This window comes from Lynx rufus, unplaced genomic scaffold (genome assembly GCF_022079265.1).
Source record: "Lynx rufus isolate CCGP_SWC_20201006 ecotype Redwood Valley unplaced genomic scaffold, mLynRuf1.p SCAF_2, whole genome shotgun sequence".
NCBI classification, from domain to species: domain Eukaryota; kingdom Metazoa; phylum Chordata; class Mammalia; order Carnivora; family Felidae; genus Lynx; species Lynx rufus.
The window spans coordinates 71,492,542-71,517,072 of NW_025814834.1; the positions used below are offsets into that span (position 1 = coordinate 71,492,542).

Consider the following 24,531-nt stretch of genomic DNA (forward strand, 5'->3'; position numbering starts at 1 on the left):
TGGGATCTGGATATCTCAATATCAGATCTACGCATCTGCAATTTTAAGAAATTCCTGAGTAAGTCTGACGCACACCAGTAAGTTGGAGAAACTCTGCCTGGGGAAAAGCAAGCTGGCTAAACCAAATGAAAGCACAGGGGAGAGGAGTGCAACCCAACCCTCCTCCCCTCCTTCCTCATTTGCTCCCCCTGATTTTCCTTTACCCCCAACCAAATGAGATGTCCTTTCACTTGCACATCCCTCTTGCACATAGAAGTATGTATACACACACCTACACTAAGGTGCCCACTTTCATAAAGATTCTAATTTTCTCATATGTCGAGTATGCTAGCAATTAGTCCTCTTCTCTGTGTTTGTAGGTCAGGGGTTAGGTAATTACCATGTTTCTATCCTTCAGAATTGTGTGGTAAAGAATGGATTTTGTTTTTGACTGTGAGTTAAGTCAAGTGTATAAAAAGTAATAAAAACAAGGCATGCAATAGAAACTTAGGGTTTGTCAGCTTTGCCAGAGTGAGAAAGCACAGTCTGGAAGCAGAACATTGAGCTTGGTGTCAAGACCTGGCTTTTGTTTCCAGCTCTACCAATAATCACATAGGAGACTTTCAGCAAGTCATGTGGCCTCCAGTTTATCTCCCCGTAAGCAGGGATAACAATCACTTTCTTACTTCTCTCACAAAGCAGCTGAGAGAGTAAGCATGATAATATCGCTCTTTAATATCAGTTTTCACTTAGGAAAGCTAAAAATGACATCAACCCTATCAACATCATCATTTCACAATCTACAAACCATTGAACAGGAGTTCAGTCTGGATTCCCCAGAGATAATTATTTTTCCTCCCACCAGGACATACAAGAAAAGATAAACCAGGGAAAAACAAAGATGCTAGGAATTAGGGCTGGTTAAAATGTATATCCGTAGTCGGTCTTCTAATTCCCCAGATAATGCTAGATCTCAAGATCAGGAAAATAACTGGCATTCTTTAGTTTTTGACATGCTACCTAATGAACAGCTAAACCATTTTCATAGAAGGCAAAATTAGAGTGCTGCTGCAGGAACGTGGCTTCTATATCTAAAGTTAATTGGATTTTCCATTATGATGAGGCTTGTTTTTCAGAATTTAATCTCTTAGTCTCCCGATTGCTCTGCGTTGATGGTAAGACAGAAGATAAATAGGGCATGTGGAGTGAATCATGGGTTGGGGAGGAGCCTATTAGGTCAAAGGATCTGCAGGTATATTGAGACATTACAATGTGCAAGCAGGAACTAGGATTTGGGTAGAATACGTGTCTTCTCAAAATGGAGTTTTTCAGAAGGGAAAACTGACTTCATGGTATTGTAGTTTCTCTCTCTCTCTCCACCTCTGTCTCTCTCCTAGACAATAATGTGCTCTACTTCCATTAGGATGTTGAGGGTGATCCGTGCAGACTGGAACAAAATAGCAGTACTAACTTTTTTTTTTTCCCCCAGTCAGACAGATTGCTCTAGAGTCTACCCAATTTAGCAACAGTTTGTACTCGCTGGTGTTTTGAACATGAAAAGAGCTTTCAAAGTGAAAGAACCAATTTGAAAAGAGCTTCAGCATCGCTGATGGGCCAGGAGAAAATGGGACTTTCCCAGTTGTGGAATGGCAACGCGCTCCATCGCCTTGAGGGCAGCAATGAACAAGGTATGGCTGCATATGTGCCTGCACCCTTGCTGGCCCAGCTAGCGGGTGCCTGGGGGGGGGGGGCGAGCTGCCAGACCAGTGAGCTCAGGACTCACTGGAGGGAAGGGGGTCAGGACTGCTGCTTGGCCTTGGTTTCCACACAGGGGGAGAATGCCAGAGTTTTGACATTCTCTGCGAGAAAAGAATATTCATGAAGTACTTTGTGGTTGTATGACCCTATCAACACTTGCGTGCAACGATTTCTCATATAACATTTCACAGTTTGCTGGACTGAGAATTCCTTGAGGAGGAGTATCGTGTCTTATTCATCTTTATGCCCAGTGTATCAAATTTAAATGCATCAACTTAAGTTGTTGATGGATCTATTCATGTGTTCTGAGGGAATTCATTTAAGTGTAAACACATAAAATATGCCATAATTTTGTTAAACCTATTATGGTACTCCTTAATTTTATAAGTCAGTAAGAATCTAAAAATAAAGTGGCCACGGGCCTCTCTAGACTTCTAACGGCCTTGACCATGCATGGAGCCTGCTGGCGCAACTCAAATCAGTGAGGAGTGTTTCTCTAAGCCTCCTTGGAGATGTGAGAGGAAGCTGAGGGTGACAAATAGGGGGACAGCTGGGGAGAGCCATGGAATTAGCCAGATACCAAAATCTGTTAAAAGTATTTCCCCAAATATCTGCCCTTTAATGCCCTACAAAGAAAAATATTGTCTCTGTCTGTGTCAGCTTTTATGTTAAACTTAGTCAAGGATCCGTGCTAACCCACTGAAGAAAGAACACAAGAATATTGCCCGGCACTTGGATGGTTTAAAACAATTAAATAGCAAATTGATGACACTGTAAACCTAATTGAAAGTGGGCTCCAGACACCGAGAAGTGCGGCACAATCACAATTCTATGTTCATTGCAAGCTCAGTTTAACCATGCAATAGCCACAAAACTTATGTTTAGACAGCACTTTACAGTTTGTGAAACACACTCACATATATTATCTCAAGTACTTCCAAGAGAAGAATATTTCATAATGCCTAGAATGACCTATGTGGGCTTTGTTTTAAAGGGCAAAATTGTCTTAGCCATATCTTTGGAGATTATTTCATACCATAGATGGAAATCTGAAGGTAGAGACCAGAACTCCAAATCCTGTGGAATCTGGAAAAACAGCAAGCTGAGTTTACAGATGTCAAGTTATACTCTGGTACTGGGTGTGTATGCACACTTCTAATCCCAGGGAGTCCAAATAACAATTTGCTAGGGGCTGCCTGCATTCTGTAACTGTAATCAAGAAGCCAAACTCAAAGCAAGGGAGGCAGGTTTTCACTCTCCCCACGTATCTCCCAGGTAGGGGGAGCCATGACGTACCACACCGCATGCCCTCTCCTCCCCACTTCAGGGTCCATTGCCCACCACACAATTACAAAGCCTTCTTGTCAACTTTTAGAGAAACCAAATAGTTTAGCCTTTTCTGCATTGGCAACACACTACTAGAAAAATGTTTGCTGCTTGCTTACAGTCTAGCAAGTTAAAAGATACTCCCTCACCCTCTAGCATTGCATTTTGGGAAACTTTCTCACTTCCGATTTGGAAAATGACCAGGAGACCTCAATTGTTTCCCAAAGTCTCAACAATAAGTTGTTGCAGCATTAGGGCCTCCATGTTGTCTTCTGCACTTTTAGAGGCACAGCTACCAAAAAGGACATAATGATTGTATCTTAACACTCTATTCCTTTTGGTCTCTAACAGGAAATTAACTTAAGGATATTTCTCACCTCCAAGTGCTCAAAATTCTGAGAAGTAAATTCAAGATGGTAGCATTAATGAGGATTGCCTTTCTCAGCCCTAGTTCTACTTCTAGGTCATCAGACTCTCTCAAATATCATTAAAATGGCATTAATAATTTAACCACTTCCAGAAAGCCTTTCAGCTAATCAAAGGGGAGTTATTTTGCTCAAACCACACACTTTAACAAATACGCACCTACCACTTTTCTTGTCTACTTTGTTTGGTGTCATGGAAATATTTGTGCATAGAAGTTTTGTTCAATTACCACGGCTTTTCCCACATTCAGTTGGTCTACAATGAAGTAAACAACTTTTTGCTGTTTTCCCGAGGGAATCTTAGTCTTCCGGTAAAATATTCAACTTCTTATTCAAACCCCTAGATAACCACCATGTCATGACAGGCAATGTGTGGTGATTCACTGTCAATACATATCAAATATAATTATCATACATATTTGTTAGCAACCCTCTACATTGCACAAGCGTCATGTAGCATTCTTATCCATGCCTAAACCAATCTCAGCTAACAGTAATATGTGGTGACCAAAAGCAAGGTCCCAAACCAGTCTTCTCAAGTGTTTGCCACTCAACACAATTCCCACTCAACAAAACTACGGAAGACAATACAAAAGTGATATAACAAGAGCTCAAGTGAATAGTCAGAAAATAGTTTGGTAGAGAGAAATGCTTTAAAAATACTTGGAAATAAGGGAAGGGAAGCAAAAATAATATAAAAACAGGGAGGGGGACAAAACACAAGTCTCTTAAATACGAGAACAAACTGAGGGTTGCTGGAGGGGTTGTGGGTGGGGGGATGGCTAAATGGGCAAGGGGCATTAAGGAGGACACTTGATGGAATGAGCACTGGGTGTTACATGTAGGGGATGAATCACTGGCATCTACTCCTGAAATCATTATTGCACTACATGCTAACTAACTTGGATGTAAATTAAAAAAAATACTTGGGGTACAAGCATTAATTGATGTGACATGGATATTTCATTACCTCGACCTTCCAACGTTTATTGAGCACCCAGGGATAAAGGTGAAAATGGCAAAATTCCTGCCCTCGAGGATATCATATTTTAATGGAGAAAACTGACATTGGAAACAGATATCTAGAAACTTCTAAGGCATTTCAGAAAACTATCGTTCTTATTTTGCCTGGAAAGAAACCAGCTAAATCTTAGAAAGAGTAAAAAGGACTGTCCAGGGTTACAAGACTAAAAATGGCAAGCTGGTCAAGATCCACACTAAAAGAAGAGAGAGGGAGGGGAAGTGGTTTTCAAAGTGCTTAACAAGGAGAAATTAGTCACAGACTTCCTCTTATTCACAGAAACTTCTCACAAGTTCTGGCAATATTTTTTTAATAAAGTTGAATTTTGGTCAGACAAGTGAAAAATAATAATTTCTTCTTGACCAGCTGAGTATTTTCCCTGAAAAATTAATATGGAGGGAACATAACACAGTCCCCAATCATGAAAGTGGTGATAAAAAACTAAAGGCAGGTGTGGTGGTGGTTTGTGTATGTGTGCCTGTGCCGGTGTGCATGCAGATGTGATCAATCCACATTCCATCTGTTCTGAACATATTTCTATCTTGTGCCTATATCACATGTCATAGAAACTCAGACTCTTGGTCAAAGGTCTTGGTTTAACAAGATAGTTAAACATAAAGAACTCAACACAAGTGCAACAAAAAAAGCATCATTTTTTTTTTTTTTCCGGAACACAACTTGATACTCCCTGGAGAAATGCATAGTCCCCAGGTGAGGCTCTCTGCTTTCTCAGGAGATTTCTCTAAATCAAAGACTTATTTATCAAAAAAACAGTATGTTGGAACATTCTAGAATTAGGGGTTTAAGTACACCAGCATGAAAGCATTTGCACTTAATGTACTAAATTAAATAGATTATAAGCTTAGAATACTGTTTTTCTTCCTTTATTTTCCAGTTCTTCCCCTTGAGCACAGTTAGCATTCGCTTAGTCTTATGAATGACAATGCCTAGCAGTGTGTGGCAAAGATTGAATGTGATATCATGTAAACAAGAGTCATATGTCATGCCTACAATATATACACTGTTTACCTGATGAAGTCATGTCTTGCCTGGAATATGTATTTGGAGAAAATCACCAGTACTCATCCTCCTCCTCCACATGTATCACCATTCATTCATTGGCTTACTCCCTCATTCAAATATTTATTGAACTCCTACTATGTTCCAGATACTCTTTCTGCCTACCCAACAATAACTTTCTCCTCCTTCCATGTGGCATAGCCCAAATTGAATTCTCGCATCTACTCTGGCTCCATATGGCTCAGCTAAAACCCAATTGGTTTAAACCAGTCTTGATTTCATATTCCTTGCAAGGGACTGATTTCATGAAGAGTGTGAGTCCCAGAACTGGCCAACGGAGATTGAGAAGAAGTATGTTGAGGTGCTTCAGGGAAAGACTCCTTTGCTCTTAAGAGTTGCCCTTAAGAGTTGCTGAAAAAGTTGATCTTTGGGTCTTAAGAGCAAACTGTTTCCCTGAGGAAGAAGAAATTCTGCCTCAAGACTGCACCACCAGCTTCTGTCCAAGGTTTCCTGCCTGTTGTCCTTTCCCACAGGTTTTTTTTATTTATTTTTATTTTTTTCAATATATGAAATTTATTGTCAAATTGGTTTCCATACAACACCCAGTGCTCATCCCAAAAGGTGCCCTCCTCAATACCCATCACCCACCCTCCCCTCCCTCCCACCCCCCATCAACCCTCAGTTTGTTCTCAGTTTTTAAGAGTCTCTTATGCTTTCCCACAGATTTTAGATTCACCAGCTTCCACCCACAACTACATAGGCCAATTACTTGAAATTTCCCTAGATAAGTCATTAGATAGATTGACAGATTGATCAATAGGTCAAAGAATAGATAGATAGATAGATAGATAGATAGATAGATAGACAGCTATCCTTCTTGTTCTTTTTCTCAGACAATCCTAACTGATTCACTGCTTTCTTTTTTTTGGTATGGAAATTTAGATGAATGAGTAAAAACATGGAAAGAACCTGGGTCTTTGAGAATGTGATTAAACTTCTGAATTAGTCAGTTCTGGAGCCTCCCTTATTTGGAATTCCTTGTGATGAGAGACAATAAATCCTTTTATTCTTTAAGCCATTTTAAACTGGGTCTTCTGTTACTTGAAGCTGAAAACAACCATAACATTAAAAAAGTCAGAAAACAGTACCATAAATAATCACAATTAGTCAACCACAGAGGGTTTAAGATGATGACAGATTGGTATTTTGATCATTTTCTTTCAGATAACAAAGAACTTATTTTCACTGGCTAGAAGGTCCAACTAAATGAGTACATTTAAGACTTTAGACACTACTTATTATCTCTCTATAGGATTGATATACAAATAGGAAAAGAGGAGCCATAAAGAGATCTCCTGTGGTAATAGCCTGTTTCATTTTATGGAAGGAAATCTTGAAAATCTTATTAATATTCAGAAAATAGTGAAACCATGCTCAATATTTTTGTAAATTATTGAATAACTATCTTTTTCTTTATTTTGCACTTTTGAGGCTGTACCAACAAAGGATCATCTGCATGGTTCTTTTTTTTAATGTCTCATAACTGACTATTTTAGTTCTGTTTCACACTCTGGATTAGAGTTACAGTTAAATTACAAACAGCTGTGATTCCTGCCCCAACAATGTATGTAGGTGTGCACAAAATGTTTAATATCTTCTGCAGGGAACAGGTGTTGTATGGGCAGTGTGTGCTGAGAAAAAAAAAATTCATTTTAGGCTGAAGCTGTGTAATCTAGTTGTGAGGATTTTTTTTTTTTTTGAGTTACACATGTAGGAAAACAGATACATGACAAAACGTTGAATGACTCTTAAAAAGAGAAACCTGCATTTCTACTGTGGCATTATCTTCACAAGTTTATCATTTGTAAAAAAAATTTGAGAGTAGTGGACACATAATGTGACGTTAGTTTCAGGTGTACAATATAGCAATTCAGTAAGTGCAATGCTATGCTCACCACAAATGTAGCTACCACCCATCTCCATACAATGCTACTACCCAGGAAAATGAAAACATTTGCAATGGCCGGATAGGGAAGCAGCCCAAGTGTCTGTTGATAAATGAATGGGTAAAGAAGATGCGATACATATATGTACAATGGAATATTACTTAGCCATAAAAAGAACAAGATCTTGCCATTTGCAAAAAGTTTATACTTTCTAAAAAATTTCAATTACTTTGAATAACAACAAAACAGAAGTGCAAAAACAGTAGGTGGGAGCCTAAGAGGATGGAAGACTGCAATTTTCAGGGTTCTCTTTCCCAGGGGCCCACTCAGTATGCTTGATGAACATTGCAATTGCATATGATCTTAAAAACTTGTTTGAATTTTGTTGGATTTGGTTTAAAAAAATTTTTTTTTACATTTATTCATTTTTGAGAGACAGAGAGAGACAGAGCGTCAGCAGGGGAGGGACAGAGAGAGAGGGAGACACAGAATCTGAATCAGGCTTCAAGCTCTGAGCTGTCAGCAGAGACCCGAACGCAGGACTCGAACTCACGAACCGTTGAGATCATGACCTGAGCCAAAGTCAGACGCTTAACCAATTGAGCCACCCAAGCACCCCTGTTGGATTTGGTTTTAAATGAAAGTTCCAAAGAAAGTCTTTTTTTTTGTTTTTGGGGTTTTTTTTTTTTTTTTGCTTTTTAAAAGAAACACATAATAGAATTTACAACATCCATTTAAACTGCATTCAGTTTTCCTTTCTGTCCAATAATGAAATGATGGCTTTTGATGTGCTTATGATCCACTCAGTGTACCAGCAGTGGGAATACAAAGAGTAAACACAGTGAGTTCCAGTGCGATAGGGTGTTGTAAAAAATTAAAAACTCTTCCCTGTGGGAGTGACATTCTATACAATTGGTTTAAACAAATGCATGAGGAAACAGTATTGTGGCCAGAGTCTCTTTGGGCTGATTTGGGTCCTACTAGCAGCAAAGGAAGGTGTTAGAACCATGCTAGGTGGTAAGTCCTAGCAAAATTATAAAACCCCATGGCTCACACACCAGTCTCCAATACAAGTCATTTGGGAAGAGGAGCAAGTGCCTTCTTTCCTGGTGGGTTAGTCTGACCTTACTCCTAAGATACCCCCATGATAAAGGGAAAAGAACTTGATTAAAAATGACTTATTAATCTATCTACTTCAGTGTTCTCAAAATGTGACCATCGACCATGTGCGTGAGAATCTGTGGGCTGCTCAGTGAAACACCACATTACTGGGTGCATAGCACTTTCATTTCTAACAAGCTCCCACTGATGATCCTTATATCCATTGAAGATTAATAGATAATTACTGATGTTGGGTCAGATATCTTCTCCACTCAACTCACTGACCCCAGAGCCTGACCTAGACAGATTACAGATCTCTGCCTTCTGGTTGGCTCTGACCAGTGGGCCCTGGAAGCTGATTAGAGGAAAGAAAGAGCATGACCGAGGTATTTATAATCTGGGCTTCCTCTTTGCTATGCTGCCCGCGGACGGACTTCTCTGATTGATACCACTTTTTCTTTCCCTATCCCTACAAGGACTCAGCCTCTCAGCCCTTTAGTCCCAGATGTGGTAACAGCTCCTTTGATGTACCTGCGCTGGAGTACTTACTATTCCCAGAACCCCGCCTATACTTTGTAAGCAGTCTCTTTGTCAAACTCTCCTTTAATGTAATGTGAGTGTGTCATTTGCTTTCAGTGGGAATCTGAAAGAACTATATGTAGCAATATTTTATAACTAATAATATTTTATGTTTTGCCAATTGCTTTTATATGTATTTTTTGACCTTTATAATACAATGTGATATAAGTAAAGCGGCTTTTTTTTTTTAAAGAAAATCACCATTTTATGAATAAGAAAACTGAGGCCAAGAGAAGTTTTTATACGTGTTCAAGTTCACCCTGTTGGTCAGTGGGAGAGCCAGAAAACAAGTCCAGTCTAATGACTGAATTTAGAGCTCTTTGCACTGCATCAGCCTGCCAGTCGTCTTAATTCCCTACCACATGCGACATCACCTGATACTGTTACCTAACACAAGTGCAATAGAAATGACATTTTTTGGATAACAATGAACAATAAAAGAAAGAATTTAGTGTAATCTTTGTATTTATTTCAATTGAAGCTGAGACGCAGGCACCCACGGAGCTGGAAAGGAATGTTCTCAGGGGAGGCGGACTTCTCTGCAGTTGCGCATACGATCATATGCAGCCGGCCTTACACAACCTGGTTTCTGAGAACCTTTCCATCCAACAGTGACTTAACCAACCCTTCCTGGGGCTCCTTCTGTATTCTGAGCCAGCTCCTTTCATAGTATCTCCAACACCTTTTCCATGTATCTAGCTCTTTTGGGTTGGCAGCTCCCTCATGGCAGGAGTCTTTTTTTTTTTTTTTTTCATTTGCTACTGTATTTCCAGTTTTTTGCCTAGCACTGGTCACACAGTAAGTGCTCAAGAAGTATTTGTTGATGGATAAAAAAAGCAGCTGTCTGTCTGGTGCATCTTTATACCAACGTTATTATGAAAACTTGGAGTCATTTTCTCCCCTTCTAATCCAGTCAGTTGCCAATCTCTGTTGATTCTACATTTGGACTCTTTGATATGTTTCATCCTTCTCCTTCCCACGGTCATTGCTCTAGTTCAGGTTCTTGATTATTATTATTATTTTTTCCCTTGGAGTTGGTTGTAATGGTTTCCTAAAACTTCTTTCTTCTTGTTTTCACCTATACCAATGCCAGCTTACTCTTCTAGGGTCCAGCTCTGATCATCTGATTCCTCATCACAAGCTTTAAATGGTTTCAAAACCACGGTTTATACACCTTAGCATATCATTCCACTGCTGTGCACCAGGCTCCATAGTTATTTTCCCAAATATCCTTTTCTACCCTCCATGTTCTAGCCAGCCTAAACTTTGTCCTGTCTGTTAATCCTGGTTTCCTTCCCACTCTATGCTTTTGCTGGTATAGGCTTAACACCTGAAATACCTTTCTATATCTGAAATATCTGTCTACAGGCTACACTAAGAAGCTACCTCTACCATGAAATCTTCCTGATTTTGCTCATGTTCTTCTTTTTTGGAACTAATTTTCCCTGATTTTGAACTACCATATCACCTTGTCAGTATCATTCTAGTTTCATTTAATATTCTCTGTGTATTAGAATGATTTATGTTTTCCCTCTGCATCTTACTGCTCTACAGATGGTAAGGTCCTCAAGTTCAGGATGCGTATTGCAATTATTTTTGTATTTTCCTTATTATATATGGTACTTTGTACATAAAAGATTATCAATAAATATTTATTGAATTAATGTGTGTAATGGCACAAGGAAAGCATGGACAAGAAATGGGGCATTAGGCTCCGTTTAGGTTTAGTAGATGAAGTGATCCTGAATACATGAAAAAAGTTTTAGAGGGATGTGTGATTGTAGCAAAGACATAAAGGTGAAAGAAAGACGCGTGGGCTACTGGATGGTTTGCTTGTCTGAGTAAGAGACGAGAAAAGCGATAGTAGACATCAGGGGAGCAGACCCTGAAACTTCAGGGAAAAAGTGACTTGGACCAGAGGGTGATGGGCAGGCAGTAAAGGTATTTTTCCTGCTAAGACAACAGAAATTTTTTCAGGAGATCAAAGGACAGACATGAAGGAAAGGAGTGTTGAAGAAGTAGGTTACAAAGTACTATAGTTGGGTCTGGAATAAGACTGAAAAGGGATGTGTCAACAAAAACTGGCTAGACTTGGGGCCAACAACGAGCTGACATGTTAGAATATTGGTGGGCTGTGGAAAGAGAGGAATCAGAGGCAGACAGAGTTACATCAAAGTCAGATCACTAGGCTGACCTTGGGGAGAAGGCTTTGATATCCAAGGTGCTTTCAGGCCATTCACATCGGATGTTTAGTAGCAGCACTGACTTGGGGGGTTGAGGTTACCTCAGAACTAGAGAAGAGGTCAGGGCAGATGTTCAGTTCTGTGCAAGGATTCTGAAAACACTCAGGGACTTCCCAGAAGCCTCTCCTTATAGATGTGACATGTATTGGCCAGCTGTTCCAAATGTGGAAGGGTGATACTCTGAGTAATTGTCTAGGTTAGCTTTCTAGTCGTATCTGGGTCACAGATGTTGTTCCCTATATATGTTGCATATCTGATTCCATATCTGAGAGTACTTCAACATGGAGAATGAGGCACTGGGAATTCCTGGATTCTTTCTCTAGACTTTTACATGCTTTACTGAATAAGTCCAATTGCTCAATTTCTCTGCTGGAGTCTCAGCACTAGTTAAATGAATTCAGTAGTATTCACTTCAAAGTGATATTGTGAAACTTCATTAATGAATGTCTTATTTATAAATCCTTACAAAGAATTATTTTACTTCAAACCTTCAGGATGAAACCAAATTGAACTTGAGTGTTTTTCTGCCAATGGCTTTTCAAAGAAATAGTCTCTTTTTCTCCCTGTGGGGAAATCAGCATAAATACTATTGAAATTTATCTAAACAAAAGAATGGGGTATTTTCATCATTCCACAATAAAATGGCATTTTTGTTTGTGGAAAGGAGGTCCTTTTCTATTCAGTGTTCAATTTCTACTTGATTTTACCTTTTCCCACTTCTTGTCAATTACCTAGGACTAGGGAACACTTAGATTTAAGTGGTGAGCAGAGTTTATCTAGGGAGACAGAATCAGGGCAAAATTGCATATTACATTCATCTTTAAATTTCTGCACCCTTGGCTGTCTGTGGCTTGTAACTATAGCTACATGGTCAAATATTGTTTTTTCATATTTACCTCTCATGGGGTATGTGGATAAATGCCAAAGAGCAAAATAGCTGGAGTAATAGTTCTGAGAAATCTCTCCACATTTTTAAAACTCATTCATTGTATGGGAGAGATGACAAATCTATGTAGAAACCTTGTTTGGTGCCCATACAAAAATAACCCCACAGTTCTCTGTGGTATTTGGCCATCTCCCGTTTTTTGTTGTGGGGTGAAACAAGGTTACAAAAATCACAAGTGCCATTCTACTGGTGTCAACATTACAGCAAAGAAAGAAAAAAATTGGTAAGGGTTGAGGTCAGTAGAAAACAGAAAGTTTGGTGAGCTTTAAAAATGGTAGCTCGGTTTTGGCAAAATTCGGAAGCAGATAAATACTGACTTCATTATTCTCCCCGTTTTCATTTCCCCACACATCTGTGCTTCCTTCTCTACCTACACCCCATTCTTCATACAGTCATCTGGGCTTCTGTGTCCTTAGGCTTCAATGGAACCTGAAGTTCTGTTGCTGAAGTGTTGGCTGATGCTTGAGAGGGAGGTGTGGGGGTAACAATGGCCTTGGCCCGTACAGAGTCAACTCTGAGGTCCCTTATATAAGTAAAAAGGGAGAAATAGCTTTGGCCCAGTGACAACAGAGTTGGGTGGGGGTTGAGATCCTTACTGGAAGTGGGATGAAGAATGACTTTAATGCTTCTATGGTAAAACTTACAGGCACTGTACAAACTAGTAAAAGACCTGCCTTTGAACCCCTTAAATCACAGGTTGTAGAGTTGCCTCTCCTACTTCTGAAGGCACAGAACAAAAGATTACTATTGCTGGGAGGAAAGTATCACTTGGTTGACTCTACCAATGGCCTTTGTAGCCAGCCCCCAGACACTACATTTGATTTTCAGAATTAAACCACATGTTTTTTGGGATTCAGAATCAACCTCATGTTTTCCATATCTAATTTCCAGCTGGAACAAGATTCAAAGTACCAGAATTCTCATAAGAAAACTACATTTTACACATATCCAACCCAATTCTGCAGATGCCAAAAGTTTGGATGACTATTATTAATAGTCTTGATAAACTTTGTAAAAGCATCCATCCACAATTTTGGCTTCGTGTCCTGTTAGAATTATAACTCCTTTTTATTTTCTATCTCTAGAACTTTTTAAAAGAATAATAGAGTGGAAAATGTTTTTAAATTAAACTACTTACATTCCATAAACTTATTCTGTGTGTAACTTATTGGCTCATTTTGTAAGGAAAAAAAAGCTTTTTATTTCTTTTTCAGAGGACATATGTGGCCATGTCATTATCACACTGTGAAGAATCATAGATTGAGAAAAGCTTGAAAGAAAATAAGAAAAAATAAATTTCTGTTTTTACCTTACAGGGCAAATAAATATTGGATTTCTCACAGGAGGCCTATGAAGTATTTTATAAGCAATAAATCCTTAATCTCTTGAGGAGGCAGCATGCTATGTTAGAATAAGAATCAGAGAGCAGTGTTTCCTCTAACTAGCTCTGTAATATTAGGTAAGTGTGGCAAACACTGCAGTTTGTCTATCCAATGCCACTCTTCCAGGCTAATAGCTCCCCTCTCCCACATGTTGACAGACCTCCACTTCCAGGGAAGCTGGGGTGTTCCTTATCCCCAGGGATAGAATCATAATTCACCTAAGCCAGTGAGAGGACACACTTCTCCTTGGTCAATGAGTGGGTTAGTGGTGACCATGTTATCTGTTCTGGCCAATGAGATGAGAGGGGGAGTCAGCTGGGGCCTCTCTCAAAAACATTTCTTGGCACTTAAAAAAAGAACACCATAACCAAGTGATCCAACCCAGCATCACCAAAAAAGGAGCAAAGTGATATCATGAGTCTCCTGATGTATTCCAATGTGAAGTACATAATTAGTGACTGGGAAGTATTCTTGATAAAAATGGGTAACTCGAATCTATTGATGAAGAAGCAATCAAACGCAGGTTATGGGACATTTTATCAGGCAGCTGGCCTGCACTCTTCAAGAGTAGCAATTTCATAAAAGACATTTCAAGAAAAGGTAAAGCAGCTATTTTAGACTATCGGGTAGCAGAGATGCATAATCCTTGATTGAATCCTAGATCAAAATGGAAGAAACTGCTCTGAAAGATATTTTTTGAGACAAATGAGGAAATTTTAATACGGACTATATTTTAGATGAGGCCATTTTTATAAATTAAGTTTCTGGCATATATAATAGTATCCTGATTTTATGGAAGAATGTTCTTTTTCTTAGCAGAGTTATGTCGAAGGACCTAGTGGTGAACTATCATGATGTGTACAACTTGTTTTTTTTTTTAATCTTCATTTTTTTTTAATATATGAAATTTATTGTCAAATGGGTTTCCATACAGCACCCAGTGCTCATCCCAAAAGGTGCCCTCCTCAATACCCATCACCCACCCTCCCTTCCCTCCCACCCCCCATACAACTTGTTTTTAAGTGACTTAAGATAACGAGAGAGAGGGAGAGCATGAGAAAGAGAGTGAGCAAATGGTAAGGATTAGTTTAGTGGTCCACAGCCACAGAGACATCCATCACCTGGGAACTTTTAAGAAATGCAAACTCAGGTACCAGCACAAAACTACTGAATTTGAATCTGTCTTATAAAAAAATGTCCATGTGATTTTCGTGTACATTAAAGCTTAAGAAGCACTCTGTAGGGCTTATAGTCTGGCTGAACAGCCATATTGTTTTATGTACCTGAACAAATGCATGAGCTTGGTCTACAGACAGAAAGAGGAGAATAAAGCAGATGTGCAGAGCTCTAGACAAACAGAGAGATTAGTTCAATTACTATTGCTGCATGGGGGTGTAAAAGCAACAATAATCAATTATTAATGTCTCTCTTGGTTCTGGATTTAGTTCCACAGGGAATCCCTCATGTGGTTGCAGTCAGACTGTATCCTTGGAAACATTTTGAGGGCTTCCTTACTCACATCTTTGGTTCCTGGAGTAGGGAGACTCAAATAGCTAGGTAGGGACTGGAACACATTGGGCTCTTTGGGCATTTCTTTCTATCTCCATGTGGCCTTTCCAAGTGGTCTCTCCCACATGGCAGTTCTGGAAAGCTGGACTTCTGACATTGAGGCTCAGGATTATAGGGGAACATTCTAAGAGAGAGAGCCAGGTGGAAGCCGTGTCACCTTTTACGGCATAGTTTTGCTTCACAAGTCATGTAGCACTCTTCCATCATGGTCTTCCATTAGATGAGGTAGTCACAAAGACCTGCACGTTTTCAAGAGAGGGGGGCATAGACCCCAACTCTTGGAGTAAGAGTGGCAAAGTCCAGAAGGAGCATTTGTGGCCATTTGCTACAAAATATTGTTATGGCCATTTTGAGATAATACAATCTGCTAGATAAATGACTTCAATTCTGGACTATTAGGAGATGAGATCCAACTGTACTTCCTTCCCTTATATTTTATTAGGTATCTTTTTATCTTTCTAGAAAACTTGTCTTTTCATTTTGTGTGTTTGTGTGTGTGAGCACACGTGCTAGAGAGGGCTTCTGTTACTTAACATCACAATAGCCTTGACTAATGGGTATAAATAATGATTGCAGACATTCTTCTCCAAACTTGACATCTGTCTCAAAGTGAATCCATTTCAATCTTTATCTTACTCTAGTAGGTCATAATTAGATTGCTGGGAAGCACACACAATCTTTTTGTCTGATACATAGAAAAAAATAAGTACAATGTGATTGCTTGGTTGGTAGGATCCTTGCTAGAGCAAGACAACTAGCAAGGCTGGCCAGACTCAATGTTGTATACTCTGTAGGAAACACTATGACTGATTCTACAGCTAATCACCTGCTGCAGCAACCCTCTCGAGCAGTGTTTTCTAGGTGTGCTTCAAGAATTGCATGTATCCAAATGACATGGGGGAGCTTATTAAAATGTAGATTCTGGGGCTGTATCAGAATGTCCAGTGTATGGAGCCCAGGAAACTCCATTTTAAAAGATCCCTTTACAAAGCTCTTCCCTAAACCTGTGCTTCTCATTTAATGTAAATGTGAGGTGAGGTTTGAGATTTTGTATTTTCAAGATGATGTGGTATGGATGGCCAGCAGATCACACTTTGACTGGCAAGACCTTTAAACAAGACCTCAGAGTGTGGTCCCTCATTAGAAGCATCAGTAGCCCCTGGAAACTTGTCAGGAATGAAAATTCTTGGGCCCCACTCTAGACCTACTGAATCAGAAATTTCGGGGGTGAGACTCAGCGATCTATCCATGTGGTTCTGACACACACTCCAGTTTGAGACCCACTGCTAGAGGGACTGACAGAGAGCGGGGACTCCCAAACCGCTGATCAGAATCAGAGAGTGAGCATGAGCTTCCTATGGAGTTTTAGACCCACTCAGAAGCTTCTAATTCCATAGAATTAGAATTAGGCTCGTCTCAGTGATTCTGAAGTCAGCTGTGGTAGGGAGCCTCTGGACTAGAGTGATTGGGAGGACAGTGGTCCTGAGGACAGGCTGATGCAGTCTGGGAGAGAAAGCTAGAAAGGAAGAAAAAGAGGGATCAGTCTGCGGGATTCACAGTTACGTAAGTAATTACTGTGTGACCAACCCTGGGTGATGGATTTTATACAATGTCACTTAATTCCATAGACTACCCTATTGCTATGACTTACCTCCATTTGATAAATCAAAGATTAAAGATAAAAATCGGTAAATAATTTGTCTGAAGTCACACAGCTAGTAGTGGAACAGAAAATTAAAATCAAACCTCTTTTACTTTAAATGTTTTTTCCATTTTACTCTCTAATTAAAAAAAGACTTTGTAAGGTGGCTGAAAGGAAATCTGGAGATTGTGAAGAGGGGGTGAAAAGAAACCACCATGGACAGTGCAATATTGAATTAATGGCCTACCTGGCAATTTCCCCCCCTAGACAGTGAAAATATGGAATGTTGTCATTTCTTTAATCCATCTATCACCTTAACAAATATTTATTGGGACTCAGCAATGTACTCGATACCATCCTAGGTGCTGAGGGTAGATACAGTAGTAAAAAAAAAAATGCCTTCCGGGAGGTAATAGTCTTAATTTGTTTTTGTTTCTCAGTACCTACTAAAGCAGATGTCACACAATAAATGGTCTCTAATTATTGCCTTATGCATTATCTGTAGATGGGTAATCTAGAATTAACTGTAGAATTAGTCATAGCCGAGCTATTTAGCCAATGTATTAGCTAGAGTCTAATTACATAAGGCTCTACTTTCTCTTCCTACTCTGTTTTATTATTTTTTTGGGTGGGGGGATGCTGTTGATAATTAATACCATACCTAGCAGACTAAGAAAGGAAATGTGTTACTTAGCAGCTGTGAGAAAAGTTTTCTAGGAAGAAAGTTGAAGTGAAGTCAACTAACTTGCTGTAAATGTGTCATGGGAATCAACTCAAATGTCATTGATCTGAGTTTTCTTATTGCCTCTAGTTATGTGGATAATAGATTGCTAAACATCTTTCAAGTGTTTCCCTCAAATGTGCTTTCCTGAAACTCTTCAGAAAATGTTTAATTGCTCCTAGAGTGAAAATACACATAGTAGTCAAGAACTTTTAAAATGAAGATGTAATTAGGAGTCATGAAATAATAAACATATTAAATACATTTAATTTTTAAAATAATCCATGAAAAATTTCATTTGCCTTACTAATGTTATCAGTGGAGTGCCTAAAGAATATTATTGGTTACAAAAATATACATTGTCAGTTAATACTTGTTGATGTGGTTATGGATAATATTAAGATTCTCTTTATTTGAAGAATGGTAAACAATTGATATTTCAGGTGGATGTTTTTTAGTCTCACTCAATGCCTCCCTCAGGAAGCTCTTGAAAAAGAAATAGTGTTGCTCCTCTTTACATTTGAGAAGATTAAGAGGCAAACTATGAGCAATCTAAGAATCTTCACTGCATTTGCTTACATGTGAAGGTTACCAACCATTCTAATGGTTAAGTAGGTTATTTACAAACACCTCAATATGCCAAGTGTATCTTCAAGTGGGGTATGGTAAAAGTGGGGATGGCATTCATGGACACTTGACATATACTATCTCCATTTGATGGTTAAGGGACCGCCACATATAATAAATATTGTTCTTAAGACCCCTCAACTAATAAGCATCAGTCTACAGTTGCCTGACTCTTTAGTATGAGGCTTATCTCACAATATCTGAAAGAAGATTTCTTCAAAAAAAGAACCTGTTACATTTGAATGAGATACATAGGGAGATTATGGTAGTTTCTATTATTCACAACTGGAAGAGATTCTAATATATCTGGAGTAATCCTTCCTTTCCAACGTGTCAATCTTTCCCTCTTCCTGAAAATGAAGGAAATGTCAGAGATCAGACATTGGCATTGTTTTCTTTGATATTTGGGATTGTAGAATGCAAAGTCTGCTTTGCCAAGATCATCTTCTATGTCAAAACTTTCCTAATTTCTCTCTGGGTGATCAGTGTGCTCTCTTCACGTTACTCTTGTACATATGCCTTTCTCCTTAAACTGTGGCTTTCCGGGAGTGGGACGGTACTTCCTTTATTCCTGTGTCCCTGGCTGTTGGAAGAATGAATCAATAGTATGTTTTTTGGGGGTACTTTGATGATTAAAAAGCTCAACCTTCTGGTGGCAGACTAGCAATTTTTTCAACAAAATTTATTGGGCACCTAATATATAATGGTAGGTAGTGTGTTAGGCACAAAAGACAGATCATCCCCAGCTTTTTTGCTGGGGAATTGGGGCACACCAATTCCACCCTAAGTCCATGTGCCCAGTACAGCCTGGACTTGGGCCACACAGCCTGCATGGCCATCCATGGGGGCCCTCATGTGCCCCTTAGCTCAAACTGCCACAAATCATGACTTTATGTACCACAATAAATAAATGTGCTGTGTCTATGTGTGCAACTTGAAGGGTGGGCATGTGTTTGACATTACCCCATCCATCTATCTGTAGATTCTGAGCCATCTGACTTGACAAAATGCAGTGGAGAGTTTAGTGGAGACATAGGGGAAGGACAGGAGGACATGTCCTTTCAAAGACTCACATTCAACCCCTCCCCCACCCAAAACATTGTCATCTCAGACAGGATAACTCGGTAACTTTGTAATATCTAAACTTGCAACTGTTTGTGCATAGTTTTTCTTCTTTCTCCACACTATTCTAGAAAAAAGAGGACACATTGCACAGACCCCATGTCCACGGTGATGCTGGCTGACTGCTGGAGACCTGCGCACCTTACCCTGCTCTTCCTTCTCATTCTTGTTTGCTGTTCCTTTCAATAATCTTTCGCAAATTGTTTTGAACAACATCGTAGGAGGCTCCTAGTGGATCCATATACTGGTGCTTTCAAAACAACATTTTATCTCCCTGACTCACAGGCAGAGTGGAAAAAAAAAAAAAACATACCAAAACAAACCCCTACACATTCGAAATAATCCACAAGGAAAGACTGCATTGGAAATCATATTGCCATATAATTATCCTGTTTACAATCTCTCGTGCATCTTTTCGCATAGAAAAACGCAGATTTGGAAACAAAGAAGGAAAAAGATGCCAGAAAACCCTGGCAAGGCTCTGACCATCGCTTGCTTAGGAATGGCCACAGGAGAGAAATGTGTTTGCAATTAGGACTGCCCAGAGCAGGTCAGATTACATCTGCACGTAGCCAAACTGAAGAGATTTCCAGAGTGAACTTGTGGTGTGGGCCTAAGTGGATAAAAGGCAACTTAGGCTGGAGCCATTACGAGGAAATAAATGGGGCCTCCCACCTCCCACTCTGCTTGTTACCCTTTCCTGGGCTTATTCCCACCTCTTGAATGAAGAGGAACAAAATCACCATCATTTTAGATCCTCTCATGTTATAGTTCACAAGGTTTTCATGCATTTTTTTAGCAATAGACACAAAAGGAGAAATAAAATGGCTATTGTAAAGTGGTTTCCACGCTAGTTGTGATTTACAGAATGACTAGGGGATGTGAAAGAGATCCCAGCAAGACTCTGAAACAGGCTCACCATCTCACCTCTCTGCTTCCAGGAGCAGCGTTCCTGCTTTGCTTCTGGGCTCTGAAGCACCACCATTGACTCTTCGATCCCACATTGATCTGGTAGTTTAGCTTTCTGATCTGCTATCAGTTTAGCCCACTCTCCAGGGCAAAGCAGAACATCCTTTGCAAAGAACAAAAAGCTGTTAAGGTTTCTCCCCTTGCCACAATTTTCATAATGTCCCACTAAACCTGCTGCCACCCCCTCAATTAAAAAACAAAGACACTAAACAAAATGTTTACTTTCTCATTGTTCCCTGATACACCTGTGGGGTTTTGGTTAATTGTGGGTGTATGTATATGCCCGGGTGTTCGGTCCCACACAGAGCAGTTCTATATTCTCTGTCAGACAGAAGAGATGTCTGACAGCCATTCACAAACTTACCTCCTCCCCCCATTTCCCTGATTGGTCTTTGCTTGGGAATTTTTCAAATGAACTTATATTATTGCTTTTTAATTCTTTTTAATCAATTGTGACAAGTTGTAATAATACTACCTTGCATGAAATCTTTACTTATAGGGCCCTAAGGCCTTTCAAGAGTTTTCTATCTTTTTAAGATAGAACTTTTAAAAGGGTCAACATTTCTCTAATACCCTACGTTTTATTACCAATTTATGAGAGCTGATTCTTTACTGAAGAGAACCTATTTTAGCTATCTATATTTTTTGCTTACATTTTTTTCAGCCAGAAGGTAATTTTTGTAAATGGTGTCTCTAATAGCATGCCCAGATAATATAGAACCCAAATTGGATATTTAAGGGTAATGAGGCACTATTTACAATTATTCCAGGATATAAGCTATAAATTGGCACTGTCCTGGGCAGATCAGTTTGTATGTTCTCCTTATTCTTTTTTTTTTCTTTTAGTTTCTTTATTTATTTTGAGAGAGAGAATGAGCAAGGGAGGGGCAGAGAGACAGAGAGAGACAGAGAGGGAGGGAGAGAGAGAAAGAGAGAGAGAGAGAGAGAGAGAGAATCCTGAGCAGGCTCTGTGCTATCAGCTTGGAGCCTGACTCAGGGCTTGAACTCACAAACCACGAGATCATGACCTGAGCCAAAGTCAGACACTTAACCAACGAGCCATCCAGGCTAGCCCTGTTCTCCTTATTCTTAAGTGACCTGTCTGCATTTGTGGATTCATGGTCAACAGAACTCTCTGAATTTGCAAACCCTATTTTTTACATAGCCTTGCCTTCCCCTTTTATTCCCTATCTGACATGGTTGCCCAAAGCTTTTGCCCAAACCTGCAAGAAGCCCATGAAAAAGAGGGGTCCTGAGATTTGGGGCCTGAAGCCCCTGTATTTGTTTGAAGTACCCTCATGGTTCATGGTGGTCTGGAGAGGGTATCCCGGATAGTCCAGAAAAAATAATGACATGTTGACGCTATGAGAGCTTTGTTATATTCTCATTACAACGGGGATGTTTACGGGGTAGCAAAAACCCTTTGTAAGTTACCTTTGGCCCTTCCTGGAGCCTCATCCAGGAGTCTATCTTAAATGGGAAGGCAAAGGACTATCCTTCTTTGCTGTGGACTAATCCAGGCTGCCTGGCTTGCCAATTAAATACTCGAGGTCCCTAACTTGTGGTGATTCTTAGGAAGTCAGTCCTGTAGACTGAACTCTCCTGACCTGAAGACCAGCTGGCTCAGATGCCATGGCCTGGTTTCTCCCTGGACATTTGGTCTCCATCCCTCCTTTTATTTGAGTTGTCAGCACAAATCCTCTCCCTATACAGCCGAACATGTGGCAATTTTTCTCTCAATCATTTATTCTTTAAACATAATTAACCATCTTTGAGACTAGTTTCATTCTCATACAAATTCTGAATTCTATCAGTGTTGATTTTGCTGGAATTCAGATTAATTTTTTTCCCTGAATTTATAATTCATATACCATGGGTTTAAAAATTGTCTTCCCTGGAAGTGGGATTATTTGAGAGAATCTCCATTCTCCCTGCCCCAATAAAAGATTTCAAGATAGCTTTTGTCCATCATTTAGTCCTTTTTTTATGTTTTTGCAAATGAAATGATCTGCAAGACCTTATATCTTGATTTTGGCAGACACATTTTGCTGATGGAATGAGAATTCCCAGTAGTATAGCTGAGGGACGGGGATTACTGTGCCCCTCTATATTTCTTGAGTACTATTACAGCAATGCTGGTAATAACGAAGAATGCTGCCTCTTGCTGATGATTTTCAGGGACTGATTAAATATTTGCATGATGTGGCCGTAGTCCTGAATAATGCCTAGGAGGTCAATGAAAAGCAGCCCAGCCCTCTCCCTTGCTTTCTGTGGCTGATGAAAAGATATTCAGCATTAAGCTCAGTAACACTGTAATACCAAGACACAATATCTTTGCTCAAGTGACTCATTGCTATCTATTTTAAAATGGAAGTACATTTATATAAAATGATAACACCACGATGTACCTAGGCTTTTCACATGATTGCTTCCTTTTCTCTTGTCACATTGCCATGCATTAATTTCTAATGGAGATTTAAAAATCAAAACATTACCAATTTAATTGCCCTGGGGTAGCTCTGGATATTTGATTCAGCTCTTGCAGCAATGGTGAAGAAGGCAGAACAAGAAGGTCTTCTGGAATGCTAGCAGAAGTGTGATGAAATGTGGTGGGTCCAACTCTCTTTGATGTTATGCATCATTGCTTCTTGTAATGACACATCATTTGGTTGACATTGCTGGGGAATGAAGTGTTCCACATAAACACGTTTTCCAGATAACTGGAGCCAACTCGTTTTCATGCCAACACTTTTACATTTTAAGGTAAAAGTGTAGATGAAAATCTTTCTAAAATATACAATAGTTTCTTGCCTTCTTAAGTACAGCAAAGAAAGTACAAGGAATATTTTCTTTTTGATCCAGGGATATCTAATCATGCTGTCAGTCCTAGAGCAGGAGGGTTTTGGTTGTTTGTTTGTTTGTTTTTAAGTTTGTGTTATTTATAATTTATATCTTAGTTACTGCTGACAAGAACTCAAAGTAAAATACAATAAAATGACACACAATGGGCCAGGTAAAGCTCTCTGACAAGTGTCTAGAGTGTAGATATATTTTGTACTGAAGCCATATACATGTACTTTCAATATCAGGCAGCAAAAGGGACACCTTGTTTTGAAAACCAAAAAAGTTGGCTTGATTTTTCTCCCTCAACTGGAGTTCTGTCTCACATCAGTATGAAGGTGGCCTAGGAGGAAGTTTGCTATAGCTGTGAAATGATCTGTGGCTCATTCTATTTGGAACACCAGTGTCAGCCAATCCCAAACCCTCCTTGCTAACAACAGGTCACAGCCCAGAATTCCCTGTCCCCATCACTGACTGTGCCTCCCATCTTCCTCTCAACACTTGGCCTCTCTCATTCATCTTCCTCAGTCTCCAAACCCTTCTATTCTTATTACCTCTTCCGTGATTGCAGCCTTTCCCCCATTTTCCTAAAGCATTCTTTGGGTAAACACCTCTACTCCCTCAATCTTTTCTTCTGCTCAGAAGCTGTATAACCAAATGCATTCTTGCTTCTAATAAATAAGAGGACTAGAGACAAGTTATTGAAAAGATTTGATTTAGTTAAATAGATTAGTGGATTAGTTGAGTGGATTTAGTCAAATTAATGGGTCATAATACACAAGAGAAAGAAAGTATTGGTGCAGCTCATGGGTTTTAAGGTTTATTTAGTAGTCTCTTTTGACAAGAAAAAAATTAACTGTTGATTATCCTAATTATCTGAGAGAGAATATGTGCATCACAGGTTTGCATAATGATGAAGGGTCTTTATCACACCCACCTGTTGTCAGAAACTATGTGAAGCCCCCAAACAACAATAGCAAAAACAACAAAATGGAAGATGGAGATTCATCCATGAGTAGTTAAAGCGAAAAAGGGTAATTTTCCATTCACAGTTGCTTAACCCTCTCTCTGGATATTATAATGCTTGTTGGTTTGGTTCCCTTCAAGTGGGTCACTCTCCTGTTTGTTTTAGAGTGACTCTAAAATTAAGTTTTCTAGTTCAGTTATGACTATTTAATGCTTATTACTAAGAACAACAACTTGCTTGAATTAGCCCATACATAAAGCGGCATATACTTCTGAGAAAGGTGTTTTGCATGACTCAAATCTTGTGTCAAGAATATTTTCAAGCTTGTCTGTATAACTTTGGGAAAT

At 39.4% G+C, this 24,531-nt stretch overlaps 1 long non-coding RNA gene across 2 annotated transcripts in view; it reads right to left on the reverse strand.

Moving 5' to 3' along the window:
• Positions 1–23,046, reverse strand: part of LOC124515926 (uncharacterized) — a 56,923-nt gene extending 33,877 nt beyond the window's left edge. For both annotated transcript variants that reach the window (XR_006962930.1, XR_006962929.1), the window contains exons 1-2: positions 22,872–23,046; positions 20,335–20,479 (exon numbers count right to left, since the gene is read on the reverse strand). This is a non-coding gene — a long non-coding RNA (uncharacterized LOC124515926). The remainder of the gene's footprint in view (positions 1–20,334; positions 20,480–22,871) is intronic.
• Positions 23,047–24,531: the final 1,485 nt, after the last annotated feature.